General features: G+C 34.7%; 1 protein-coding gene across 3 annotated transcripts in view; it reads left to right on the forward strand.

The window, feature by feature from the left end:
• LOC120537069 (activating transcription factor 7 interacting protein) overlaps positions 1 to 13,149 on the forward strand; it is a 178,107-nt gene that overhangs the window by 7,401 nt on the left and 157,557 nt on the right. The window contains exon 1 of one of the 3 annotated variants that reach the window (XM_039765698.1): positions 10,335 to 10,495. The exons of the other annotated variants lie outside the window; for them this stretch is intronic. The gene's annotated coding sequence lies outside the window, so the exon portion shown is untranslated. Of the gene's footprint in view, positions 1 to 10,334; positions 10,496 to 13,149 lie in introns of those variants that run through there. 3 annotated transcript variants of the gene reach the window in all.

The following is a 13,149-nucleotide window of genomic DNA, read 5'->3' on the forward strand; positions in this document are numbered from 1 at the left end:
GTCCGGGCCAGCGTTTACACTCTCTCTCTCTCTCTCTCATTTATATATATATATATATATATATATATATATATATATATATATATACACACAGACAGTCAGTCCAGGCCAAATGTTTGGACACACCTCTTCATTCAATGTGTTTTCTTTATTGTCATGACCATTTAGATTGGTAGATTCTCACTGAAGGCATCAAAACTATGAATGAACACACGTGGAGTTATGTACTTAACAAAAAAAGGTGAAATAACTGAAAACATGTTTTATATTCTAGTTTCTTCAAAATAGCCACCCTTTGCTCTGATTACTGCTTTGCACACTCTTGGCATTCTCTCGGTGAGCTTCAACAGGTAGTCACCTGAAATGGTTTTCACTTCACAGGTGTGCCTTATCAGGGTTATTTAGTGGAATTTCTTGGTTTATCAATGGGGTTGGGACCAGCAGTTGTGTTGTGCAGAAGTCAGGTTAGTTGGACGATCATTTATTTTTCAACAGGACAATGACCCCAAACACACCTCCAGGCTGTGTAAGGGCTATTTGACCAAGAAGGAGTATGATGGAGTGCTGTAAATGGTCATGAAAATAAAGAAAACACATGCAATGAGGAGGTGTGTCCAAACCTTTGGCCTGTACTGTGTATAGATATATAGATATAGATAAATATAGATATATATTATATATATAGATAGATATATAGAGATCTCTCTCTTTCTCTCTCTCTCTCTCTCTCTCTCTCTCTCTCTCTCTCTCTCTCTCTCTGTGTCTCTCTCTCTCTTTCTCTGTGTATATAGATAGATATATATAGATAGAAAGATATCTAGATAGAGAGAGAGATATATTTAGATATAGATATATATAATAGAGAGAGATTATATACATACACACACACACGTTTGGTGATAGGGATACATCAATGCCATTTTTGTCAGACAGAGTACAGCTACTTATTTTTTAGTACAGTATTCTCCGATATCAGTACCATTGTTATGAGACTAAAGACTGGAATGTAGTATTTATTATTTCTTGTTAGTTTCACTGTTAACATCCGATATAAGATTCGCAACTTGGCATAAAATCATTCAAATTTGTAGGGTACATTCCATAGACCAGTCTTTGCTGTGCCAGAACAAACTCTGCCACTGCCAGCTAGGAGTGTATAGGCAACACAGGAAGGGCTTGGGACTCCAGCGTCATCAGTGTCCTTTATTTATTATTATGTCCTTTATTTCATTTTTGGCATTGTCACAAACCAGAACATGCACGCAGTGTTTCATGTTGGCCCAAGTGCCAAAATATTTTCTGAAATGCATTTACTGTGTCTTGACCTGTATGGGAGCATCGAAACTGCTTTGCATGCAGCGTAACTCTCTGGTGAGTGAATTTCTCATCTATCCACTGTACAGTTAAGCTGAGGATAGACACTGGAGAAACACTTCTGCTCCAAACGTCAGTGGTAAAGCTGAAGCTGTTATGTAATGCATTAAAATGCTGACATGTTTCTTAACAAACTTGTGTATCCTTGGTAAGAGAAACTCTGTGATGTGAGTAAAACTTAGAATATTGTATTTTGGTTTCAGCATATTCAGGAGGTATTGACATACTTCATTATCAACAACCGAGAGTGGTTGGTTATGAAGAGTAATATGTTGGGCAGAGGTTTTTCACTGACTTTGTTTAATTGTTTGACATTTTTAATGTCATTGCTTGAGGCTGCTGCAGTGTTGGTGGTTGTTTCTGCTAGAGACAAGTTTGTCAAGCTTATTCTTATGTTTCCTTTTGAGATGTGTAATTAGGTTACATGTGGTGTTTTCATACCTCCTCTTAAGGCTTCGGTTTTCATCGTTCATATGAAAGAACTTAGCACAGAAATTTTATGTTCAGTTTTTTACTCCCTAATGCTCATACAATCACTTTAATCATGCTAACGGTATCAGTTCTAGGTGTTTTTTACAAATACATAAGATCTGACCCAAACCTGATGCTAGTATTGTTACATCCCAGATTGATGAACCATAAGAAGACAATCAAGCTTATTTACTAATTGCTAAATGAAGTTTTCTCCATATCTCATGCTGACACACATTACATTGTGAAAGCTAAGAGAATGGCTTAGTCTATTGCTTAAGACTAAAAATTAATTCCCTGAGACTTTAAGAGTAGGGCATCCACTTTAGCATTGTAGTCCTAGGTTGCACCTGGTTGATGAGAATCTTGCAAAGTAAACCTTTCCATTATTTTGCTTCCAGTAACACAGTATCCCCATCTTGAATTTTTTAATTTAATATTTATTTTGCTTACAAGTAGCACTTTTCTACCTTAAACCATGTCTTTAAAGATTTTTTGTTTCACAACTTTTTTCTATCCTTCTGATGTTAGTACTATAATGATCCAAGCTCAGACTGCTGTAAAAACTGTGCTGTAAATTAAGATGGAAACACTTTCTCAGTTTTGCTTGCTATAACCTTTTCCAAAGTTCAGCAAGGTCACATTCTGATGCTCTCTGTTGGGAAACATTGAAAGAATAGTTGGTGCAATATTTTAGGTAGAGATTTCTGTAAAGAACTTGGCCTTTTATCTGCATGTGTACTCTTAATCACCCTATACATTTTTTTTAAACAACTGGTGAATATCTTGCTGTGCACTCACCGACCACTTTATTAGGCACACCTTGCAAGTACCGGGTTGGATCCCCCTTTGCCTTCGGAACTGCCGTAATTCTTCGTGGCACAGATTCAGCAAGGTGCTGGAAACATTCCTCAGGGATTTTGGTTCATATTGACATGATAGCATCATGCAGTTGCTGCAGATTTGTTAGCTGCATATCCATGATGCCAATCCCCCGTTCCACCACATCCCAAATGTGCTCAATTGGATTGAGATCTGACAACTGTGGAGGCCATTTGAGTCCAGTGAACTCCTTGTCATGTTCAAGAAACTAATCTAAGATGATTTGAGCTTTGTGACATGGTGCGTTATCCTCCTGGAAGTTGCCATCAGAAGATAGGTTCACTGTGGCCATAAAAGGATGGATATGGTCAGCAACAATACTCGGGTAGGCTATGGCAATTAAACGATGCTCGATTGGTACTAAGGTGCCCAAAGTGTGCCAAAAAAATATCCCCACACAATTACACCACCTACCTGAGCTGTTCATACAAAGCAGGTTGGATTCATGCTTTCATGTTGTTGACACCAAATTATGACCCTGCCATTCAAATGTTAAAGCAGAAATCAAACCAGGAGATGATTTTGTCAAATTTTGGGGAGCCTTTGTGAATTGTAGCCTCAGTTGCCTGTTCTTAGCTGACCGGTATGGCACCCGGTCTGGTCTCCTGCTGTTGTACCCCATCTGCTACAAGATGTGATGTGTTGTACATTCAGAGATGCTCTTCTGCATACCTTGGTTTTAACAAGTGGTTATTTCAGTTATTGATCCCTTTCTATGAGCTTGAACCATTCTGACTATTCTCCTCCGGCATCAATAAGGCATTTTTGTCCATAGATCTGCTGCTCACTGGATATGTTATCTTTTTCGGACCATTCTCTGTGAACCCTAGAGATGGTTGGGCGTGAAAATCCCAGTTGATCGGCAGGTTCTGAAATACTCAGACCAGCCCAACTGACATCCACAACCATGCCACATTCAAAGTCACTTAAATCACCTTTCCATCCCATTTTTATGCTCGGTCTGAACTTCAGCAGGTCATCTTGACATTGTCTGCATGCCTAAATACATTGAGTTGCTCCCATGTGATTGAGTTATTAGATAAAAAATTTATTTATGTAGTGCTTTTTCAAGGCACTTAGGTGTTTGCATTAACAAGCAGTTGAACAGGTATACCTAATAAAGTTGCCGGTGAGTGTATATCTTCAGTAGGACTCTCTGCTCTTTAAATTCCTGTGTTGTGAGTACTTTATAGTCCCACAGTATATTTTTAAGTAGTAAAAAGCTGACCTTAATATATTTATCAGCCTGTAATTCTGAAAGGAATAATTTTTAGATTAGTTTAAACTAAGAAATATTCAAAGCTGACTTGTAAAAACTTGTTAATGTGTTATAGAAAAAAATAAAGTCGCATTCTTAAATGCTATAATAGTATCTATCTGTATTTCATGTGGCACACATTTCCTCCATTTATTATATATATTTTGCCTTCCTCCAAAAGTATAGTTAACTATTGTTTTTTTTTTGTCTTTGGCTGAAAGTTAAGGTTTATTTTTTAGTCATTGTCCAAACTAGCTGTGGTGAAAATGTAACATTAAGTCAGTATTAGAAATTAACATTTTATTTCCAGTTATTTAATTTGTCTATATACTATTGAGCCCCTGAAATAAAGGGATTGTGTTAAAAAAATGCTTTAGTTGCCTCACATTTTTATGTAATCTTTTTGTTCAACCCACTGAATTAAAGCTGAATGTCTGCACTTCAACTGCATCTGAGTTGTTTAAAATGAATTGTGGTAATGTACAGAACCAAAATTAGAAAAATGTTTCTGTCCAAATATTTATGGACCTAACTGTATGTATGCATTAATCCCCTTTTTAATAGTATACAACCTTTTAGTGGTTCTAAAAATACACTTTGCAGGCAGTGATTAATTGGTAATTAATTTATAATGCTGTGTACATAAATGACAGACAGGGCATGTTCTCATAACACAGGGAAACTGTGAAAGACAAGGCAGTAAAGTCTTTTTCTTAGGAGACTGAGTTCCTTGAATGCTGGTAGTGGCAACTAGTGATGCTCTGATCAGATTTTTTTTTTTTAAGGCCGATACTCCACCGATTTTTGTTACCTGATTGGCCGATTCTGATTTTTGTGTGTTTGGTATATATATATATATATATATATATATATATATATATATATATATATATATATATAGATATACATCCCTTTAAAAAAACGTTTACACCAATCCCCTGCATGACCAGACAGAGGTTTTATGTCCTATAATAGTGTATTTTTATAATTAAAATATGGACCACTTGTTATCTTTTTGTTAATAGGGTGCAATTCTGTAGGCTTATTGTAAAGTGCTCATAAAATACTAAAATTAATAAAATCTGTACAGAAATCTTTATCCATATTACATGTGACATAAAAAAAATGCTAAAATTAGTATGAACTGAAGAGAAAAACAAACCATTCTGATTTTACCATTCATTCTATTTTGTTTTAGTTAGTTAAAAATTAATTAAAAAAAGACAATTCCAAACTATCATTTTTATTTCTTTTTCAATTAAAAATATTTTCTCTACTAGTTTTGGCTTTAGTCTTCGTTTTCTTGAATCCTAAAAACCCTGTATGTTTCACTGATCACTAACTGGTATTCAACATCATTTTAAGGAATTGTGGTTTTGATGTACACTTCAGATGTGTAGTGATATCTCGGCCCTTAAAAACCAAAGACCGCATTTTCTGGACATGTTCATTATATTATAAGATTGTTTTAGTAAAAAATTGACCAATTTTAAAATATAGACTTTATTTGCTATTCAGTTTGTAATCTAATCACTCATAAAATGGTCATTTTTCATTTTGAGGATAGCGTAGTATTAAGCAAAATTTAGAACTGGAAAAGACCTTTAAAACAATGTGAGAACCATTTCTGTGCAAGTTCTCTTTATGGAGATCTAGCCAGTGAAACTTGTAATCCCCCCTCCCCCAATAAGTTCAAAATTTGTTAGCTTAAATCACCATTAATATTGATCCAAGACACATGCAATTTCAGCTCCATTGCCTACTCGTATGACCAATCAAAATGCCAAGTTTTGTTAAAATCTATGATGAGTGGGTCCAAAAGTGTGGTGATTTGTCTTGTAATTACCTAGAACTTGCTGTATGACACTCAACCACAAATAATAAACACAGTACAAAACTTTAAAGAAAAGGCTATTGTTTACTAAGCAGCAATTTCGAATTCATCTTTCTTTTCTTTTCCCGATTAAAACTAGAAGCTGTAGCATTTTAAGCAAGCATGTCCATACTCCAGCAGTGTCTGTTTTAATTTATTATACTCAATAAAGGTCTGAATTCCTTAAAGAAGCTTTCCTTGCTGTTTATCTAGTTGCACAGGATGACTTTTCAGAGTTCTTTTTTTACAGTTTATTATGCCACTTTCCTTAATGTAAAGGGTAATTATACCAATCACCTCTTGTTCACTGATTCAATAAGCTTCCACTCACTGCTCTTTGTTTACACTGCAAGACGTTTGCTGGAAAAGAATAAAGATGCTGACACAGCTGCCTTAATACCTTGCATAAAGGAGTACTGCAAGTAATTACTACAAAGCTTAGAGAGCGGGGCTGAAAATATTGTTTTTTGTGATCAAACGATTACTGATTGAGTCTTTGTTTTTAGTGAAAATGAGCTGGTTTTGATTGGAGCATTCCTAGTGACATCCTTAACATATTCTACAACTCTGTGTTGACTATTGTGTTTCTGCGCTATGGTATGCTGGGCCAGTAACATCACACTTTTAAGGGTGACCCACTGAATTAGCAAGCTAACAATAAGGGCATGCTCAGTTACTGTATGTGATGCACTTTTTGGACTCCCTGGAGTTAGTAGCGAAAGAGAGAAGGAAAACAACCTGGTCACTACTAACAATACTACACTTTATCTCCTTGACACACTAATATTAAGTAGTTATAACCAATACATTATTTAGCAGAAATATGTCAAGAAACACTGCTGGGGTTCCTTTATACCAATCGCATTAAGCCAGCATAATGCCTCACTGTAACTGTGTTTGTCAAGTTGGACGTTTTCTTTCTTTTTGTTTTCAGGCCAAATTGTGTGTGTGTGTATGTGTGTGTCTCTGTATATATTATTTATTTATTTTATTGAGCATCCGTAAAAGGACAGATTTCCCTGTGAGAGCAATTAAGATCTATCTTGCTAGCATCTCAGTGAAAGTATGAAGATACAACCTTAGGCTGTATTTTCTCCATGCCATCTGTAGGTCTTTCTTGATTGTGCCAGGGAAGTAAATAGGGAAATAGCATAGTTAAACATGATTTTAGTGCTGCACACATTTTATCTGTGTAGATTTTGTCTTAAAAATGGTTTTTTCTAAACAAAAAAATTTTTTTTCTGTGTATTTTTTAGCAAGGCTTCTGTCCTAACTCTTGTATAAAACTAAACCTATGAATTGCATGCTTACATTAAATATACATACATATTCATCATCAGGTGAGGATGCGATTCTAGTTTAAGTAATAAAAGTGACAACAATTCAAATTGCCCTCGTGGAGAAAGATTTAACTTTTTTTTCTAGCAATTTTTTATTAAACAAAATAGTAGGAAACACCACCAAAATACCTACCTACGTTTGAGAAATGGTAAATGGTGAAAGAAATCAAAAACGGAAGGGGACAGAAGTCAAAGTTAGCCAGAAAATAGAGTCTGAATAAAATTAAAAAGAGTCGTACCATTTCCTGATTAAACAGCATAGTAAAGGACTACTCTTTTGATCTGACATTGTGGGATAAGAAATTGGGAGTCAGACTTTACATTTATCATTTCCATGTCATTATGTTTGTGTCAGTCAGTTATTTTTAGACACGCGTTATGTCATTACTTGCCACTGAGAATCTGATTTCTGAACAACATTGGTCATTCGGGTAGGTATCTCCTATGATATCTACTCTTGTTTGCTTATTGCCCACATGCACATCTGCAAACAAAATGATTGGGATTGGTGGTTCCAAGCAAAGATTTTATTTTATACTACCTGTGGGAGTGGGACAGCTGCATCTTGATAACTTTTACTTTAATATCAACATGTTGTTTTAACTTAAGCAGGCCCTATTATTGTTCCTTAGAAGGTAGTTTGTTTATTTCTGTAAGGAATTTATTAGTGACTGAGAAGGATTTTAAATTGAGATACCACCCATTTTTCATCACCCATGTTTGTGAACATTCCAGAGACTTTCACCATGAGACTTTTCACCAGGTTAAGATCATCATCTTCAGAATAACATGTAGGAAGTTAGGAATTCCTAACTTCAGTGCTGTTATTGTTTAAATAAATTCATGGTTTCAAAAGATTGTAGTTAAAGACTAAATCTAGTCTCGTTGAGCTTTCCAGTTTTTCATGGAGAAGTTATGTAGTATGTGAGGCATTTTTCACAGGAGGACATCTGTGTTTATTATACTGGCCTTTATTGTTGATCTTTTTCCTTTTTTTTACCTTTTTTAATACAGTTGGAGATTTTTGTCCGCTTGTATGTTTATAGAAAAAATAATTCCTAACCTTTTTCCAGACTATATAGAAAGGGGAATAAAATAGATTTTTGAAGAATGCATTTTATGAAATGTTTTTTAAACTCCTAGCTATAAGTGTTTTTAGCTGCATACAAGATATTTACAAAGTATTTCCCTGTTAATGTAATAACATTAGTGTTACGAGTAAATCTTCCACATGTTTATTGTGAACAATTTGATTTTTAAATAAAGTTATGTAGAAGTTCTGTACCTTAAATAATTCTTACAATACTGCTTTATGTGATGTTTTGAGATAATATACTTAATGTGGAAGCAAATTCTCTAATCTTGTAAGACAGAAAATGTTAACACTATTAAATTATTATTTAAATCTATTTTCTTGCACATGGCTGCTTTCAAGGATGTGAGAATTTCAAGAAGATTTTTGAAATAACCAGGTCTTTAACTAAACAAGCATGTGACCACAAAAATTATCCTAATTCATCCTCTGGTTTACCTCTTTACGTTTAATCTGTCTACTGGAGTGTGGGAAGGTGAAATGTAGGCAGCTTTTTTAATAAAACCAAAAGGGAAGTAAGCTTCCAGATTTGTCTGTGCTATTAAAATCAGAATGCAGTCTAATTCTTAGGTCGTGGTTTAGATCGGTTTATGGTTTAGTAAGGTATTGTAATCAACAAAAATTGTCTGGATAACCTTGAAAGAGCATAGCAGAGGTGATACACTTTTTTTATACTTTTAATTGAATTCTTGGTGCTGCTGGATTCTTAAGGGAAAGGTTTGGCTGTGAATCAAAACAGATTTATATTCTGTTCCCCATGTCACTTTGCTCTGTGCTTTTCATAATCTCTGGTGTGGACTTTTATAATTTGTGGAATTGATGTGGAAACTGCTGTTGGATCAGAGTGGTCATACTAGACATGTGCAGCTATCGGTTTGCAAGTGTACAAGAGATTGTAAAATTGACAACAGTATTCCCATATTCCTAAGGTTAAGGAAACAGTGGTATTTATGGCTCACCGGTGATACTTCATTTCCTCTGTATAACACAGATTTGCAGCTTTAGTGTTTGTTTATTTTTTATCTTAGTTAAGAAATTATGCACAGCTCATCTGAGGAGAGATTCTCTAATTTTCTTATTATAAACTGAAGATTTTTATTTACGTTACTCAGTACTGAAAGAATACTAATGCAATGTAAGACTGATTTGGTTTAAATAACTACTTACTTGGCCTTATGAAAGGCTTTTTGTGTGTTTGCTTATTATTGTGCCATGTATTGGTCTGGCATTCCATCTACGGTTGGTTCCTTTGTTGTGCCTATTAGTTTTGGGGTTGGCTTCCATTCCTCACGGCCCTTTGGTAAAATAGCAAGGTTCAAAAAATGGATGGATAGCCATCTTAAAGTAAGCACTTCTTTTGATTTTTTGAAAATGTTCATGGGGAGTGTTAGAAGTATTGCATTTGACTAGTCATCAGTGCAAAAAAGAAAAAAATACTTGATATGAACAGTCATGGTTAATGATTACGCTGAATACAGAAGTAGTTTCTAACTTGATTGTGACTGATTACATTTTTGTCATGTATTTTTTTTTTTTCTTCAGAAAATTGGGAAAGCATGCGAGTATCTGCTTCTTTCAGCAAGAAAAAATAATTACTTTAGTACACTCTGTTTTAGCTTTGCTAACCTGATCTGTTTGCTGGAGTGGCCAGAACAAGAAAAGGAGAGGATGGAGCAGTAACTTATTTAGCAGTAAACATTATGCTATCAATTTGCAAATTTGAATTATTTTAGAAATGTATATTTTAAGTTTAAATTCTATTTAAAAGTATTGGATGAGGAAAAGCAAAAAAGTATTAGATGAGGAAAAGAAAAGCGGGGATCTTTATCATTTATCTGGGAAAAATGATATTTAATGTTATTTTACTTGAATATATATTTTGATGGGAGTATTAAGGGCAGGCAACCTATAATTGCCTGTACTAGCTTAGTGATGTGTCTGGTGTAGCAGAATTGCTCCACTGTTAAGTGAGTGGATGGGAGGAGCTTGCTTCAGTGCTAACAACACTCACATGCTCCCTCATAATATCACAGTGCTCAGTTTTGGAGATACAGCCTACTTGCTTCATTTCATTCAGCAGCAGCCATATTCTGTTTATCTCTGTGTTACTTCCTTTTGAAGAATTTTGTGGACAGGCTGTGCAAAATGGCTGCCTGAATTCCCACAGGCAACATTAACCCTTTGCTCACTTATCAGAGTATAAGGTAAGGTAGTATGAATGGGCCTTCCTGTGCAGTATTTATAACAGAGAAATTTTTTGAGCATTATCAAATATTGAGTTTCCTGCTCTTCAAACTGTATCGGTTTTAGACAAAATCCTGATTAATGAGCATGTATATTTTTTTTTAATCTTCAAGGTCTTAAGATTAATTTTGTGTTTTTGCTTTTGTTTGTTTAAGTTAAAATATAGTACAAGTGACTCTTCATCCAAGTTGTCCAGGTGGCGCTATGGTGCATGCTCATATTAATGAGTGTGAGGTATGAATAAGAGGGGAAAAAACGCTTCATTGCTATGGGGCCCCTCAGTTTTTTATAATTTTTATAGAATTTATTTGGTCATGGAAGGTAAGCAGTTTTTTTTGTGATTCTTTAAATCCTTATATGGGACAGCATAATATTACAGAATTGTAAAAGAAAAGAATACAAGTGTAAGTACTCTAAGGTCTTGTAGTAGTTGTGCTTACCTTTTGAGTATATCATGATTTATCAGTTTGCATGTTGCCAAAAAGCAGAAATTGGTCAGTTGTTACTAGTTGTGATTAGCCAAATGAAAACTAGTTCAAGTTACTACATCAATGAAAAATTTATATTGTTCAGTATTTGAGTTGATCACATTAAAACATTTTTATTTCTAATCTGCTCATTATTTAATTATTGAGAATACTGGGCCATGTTTATAAGTATGTTTTAAATCTTTAATATACAAGTGTAGTCCTCAAGATGGCTGCCTTCAATGGCTACCTGGAAATGTGATTTTAAGGTTTGTGCAGTACTTGAAGAAACAGTAAAAGAGATGTAAATGATTTAAATCGTCTTTCATATTAGCACACCAACATGAGTTGTAATCCACACTTAAGTCTGGATTGTATAGTGTAAAATACCCTATATTGAAAATACACAGTGGTGCGGTTTAACCCAGGTAGGTAACGCTAGATGCAATTTTTACAGTTTTAGCACACTCAAATTGTAACTTTTATTTTACAATTTATTAATAACAATTTTTATGGCACCTACTGTATAATGCAAGTATACTGTATTTAGCATGAAGTACCTGACTTTTCATAGGAGTATCTAATTTTGTTTTTGGAAAAACATCTGTCTATTTTACATATAGTGTAGCAATGACACACATGTCCTTCTGAGGATAGATGACAGATTTTACTACCTTTCTAAGCCAGCACAGTAGCTATGTATTTTGTAGTTTTGTGAAATTTCTATGCAATTTTAGCTTTTCTTAAGCTGGGTTTATAAATAGCTATGAGACTTTGTTCATGTATTTTCAAATGTTTCATATTCATAGGGCAATGACTATAACATCATTTCATTACATTAACATCTCATTTATGGAACATATTGTTTGATCATGGGAGTAGAGATCTATGCTCCTGCACAAATTGTTTGCAGCAACTTTAATGATGCAGATAATCGCGGAACAAAATGTGTGAGTAAAATAATGTCATTAAAACTTTTTCCCCAGTTCCTGCCTTAATGTGATTAATTGTTTTTAAGCTTCATTTTTCTGTTTTAGGCAGTATGTGTAGCATCACAAAAGCCAACAAGGATGTAGACCATGGGATAATTTATTGTGAAACTACATGATCATGGAGGCTGATGGCATAGATTACCTTTCTGTACAAGCAATTAATTTCCTAAATAAGGCACACAAGCAATATAATCCCTGCCCTTGTATAATACTCTTATCTTTTTCTCTACCTCAATAGTCAAGCATTATAAAAGTTCAAGCCCTTGTTAGACACCATGTTATACGGTTGAATTTTCTGACAAATAAAATTCACATTTTATTTTTAGGCTTAATGCAGTGCTTGTGTTTGTAGTGAATGTCAGTTTGTTCTTTTTACATTAGTGCATGAAACCTGTTACAAATTGCCAGAGTTACTGTTGTTGCGTGCTAAATCATTTTAAACATTAATTTCCTTTCTCAACAGCATCAATGGAAAAGTACAATTGTGCTTGAAAGTATGTGAACCCTTTAGAATTTTCTATATTTCTGCATAAGTATGATCTAAAACATCATCTGATTTTCACTCGAGTCCTAAAAGTAGATAGAGAAACCAGGTAAACAAATGAGGAAAAAATATTATACTTGGTCATTTATTTATTAAGGAAAATGATTGAATATTACATATTTGTGAGTGGCAAAAGTATGTGAACCTTTGCTTTCAGTATCTGGCGTGACCCCCCTTTGCAGCAATAACTGCAACTAAGCGTTTCTGGTAACTTTTGATCATTCCTGTACACTGGCTTGGAGGAATTTTAGCCCATTCCTCCGTACAGGACAGCTTCAACTCTGGGATGTTGCTAGGTTTCCTCACATTAACTGCTCGCTTCAGGTCCTTCCACAACATTTCAATTGGATTAAGGTCAGGACTTTGACTTGGCCATTCCAAAACATTAACTTTATTCTTCTTTAACCATTTTTTGGTAGAACGACTTGTGTGCTTAGGGTCGTTGTCTTGCTGCATGGCCCACCTTCTCTTGAGATTGAGTTCATGGACAGATGTCCTGACATTTTTCGTTAGAATTCTCTGATATAATTCAGCATTCATTGTTCCATCAGTGAAAGCAAGCCATCCTGGCCCAGATGCAGCAAAACATGCCCAAACCATGATACTACCAC

Source organism: Polypterus senegalus, chromosome 10 (genome assembly GCF_016835505.1).
Source record: "Polypterus senegalus isolate Bchr_013 chromosome 10, ASM1683550v1, whole genome shotgun sequence".
Lineage (NCBI taxonomy): Eukaryota > Metazoa > Chordata > Cladistia > Polypteriformes > Polypteridae > Polypterus > Polypterus senegalus.